The sequence below is a fragment of the Octopus bimaculoides genome, chromosome 3, assembly GCF_046866305.1.
Source record: "Octopus bimaculoides isolate indiv1 chromosome 3, ASM4686630v1, whole genome shotgun sequence".
In the NCBI taxonomy this organism is placed as follows: Eukaryota; Metazoa; Mollusca; class Cephalopoda; order Octopoda; family Octopodidae; genus Octopus; species Octopus bimaculoides.
The window spans coordinates 73911826-73913580 of NC_142930.1; positions in this window are offsets into that span (position 1 = coordinate 73911826).

Here is a 1755-nt window from a genome sequence, read left to right on the forward strand (position 1 = left end):
TTCTTTCACATAGCTACTTGTGACTTTTGTAGTTTGTGGCAATGTTTAGAAACACCTTGCTCTTTAGTTCTTCAAGGGAGGCAGTCATATTGCCACATGGGAGATGATGCAGATTATCTTCTGGATCTTGTGGAAGTTTTCCATTTCCACTGTCAAGTAACTTGTTGGAGAACTGTGCGGCTAACGGGTCACCATGAATGTGAACCCTCATGTTGGTTGTCAGAGTAAGCTGCTTGACATGTTGCCAGATATATGAGGACTTGATGCAAGCTCTCAGCTCATCCGCCCTGGTTCCTCTGGGAACGACAGGCAGCGTTTGCCTGAAGTCACCAGCCATGAGGAGGGTGACACCACCCATGATCTTCTTATTGTTTCTGAAGTCTTGTTGTGTTCTATCAAGCGCTTCAAAGCCTGCCTTATGAGACATTGTTGCCTCATCCCAGACAATGAGTTTGGCATCTGTAAGGAGTTTTGCTAACGCTGTATTCTTTATGTTGCGTAAAGGAGATTCATTTTGGATGAGGTTCAGCGGCAGCCTGAATGTTGAATGGGCTGTTCTTCCACCTGTTAGGAGTGTGGCTGCAATTCCAGAGGATGCAACAGCCAGAGCAATCTTCTTCTTCTGTCTCACCTTGGCAAGGAGCAGGTTGATCAATAATGTCTTTCTGTGCCTCCAGGAGCATCTAAGAAGAAAACCCCACCAGTGTTATTGTTCACAGATGTAAGAACTTGCCAGTATACCTCCTTTTGATCCTGTACCAGAATTGGTTCCTTTTCATTGACAACTGCTTGCAAACTTTCCATGTTGTATGATGTTTCCCTGATTAGCTCTTGTGCTAATCTGTGTTGAACATCTCTGACAGGAGGAGCTGGAAGACCATAGATTTCAAGTTTGTTTCCACCCAGTGATTGAACCTTGTCGTCTATTAATCTTAACGTCTCATTGAAGATGTCATCATTGAATGTGACATCACCGTCACACTGTATCGAAGGTACCAGGAAAAAAAAACCTCAGCAACAGGGAAACACAAAACCGTACTTCTGTTAATAAATGATGAAATTACTTTACATCATAAATGTGAACTTGTTAGCGAATGAAAACGTAAACTTTTATTGAGAACAGTAACGATTGAAGTTGAAGTGAGGTTGAAGCGAAATTTGTCACTCAGTGAACCAAAGAGCCAGTATCGAAGGTACCAGAAGAAAAAAAAACCTCAGCAACAGGAAAACACAAAACCGTACTTCTGTTAGTAAATGATGAAATTACTTACATCAGTAAATGTGAACTTGTTAGCGAATGAAAACGTAAACTTTTATTGAGAACAGTAACGATTGAAGTTAAGGTGATGTTGAATCGAAATTTGTCACTCAGTGAACCAAACAGCAACACAAAACCGTACTTCTGTTAGTAAATGATGAAATTACTTACATCAGTAAATGTGAGTAAACTTTTAGTGCGAACAGTAACGATTGAAGTTAAAGTGAAGAAAAAAACTATGGCTACCGGAAGTTGACATTGAGGAACCTTTTTAAAGAAGTGAATCTTAAATATAAAGCAATATTATTTATTTTTAATTTAAAAAATCAAATGAAGAGCCTAAGATTTATCCGAGGTCAAATTATTCACGCATCACAAGTATGGAAGCATTTGGTGAAGTCGATTTCACGTGAAAAGCGATTACACACAGATCTCTGTTTTATATATATATATATATATATATATATATATATATATATATATATATATATATGTAT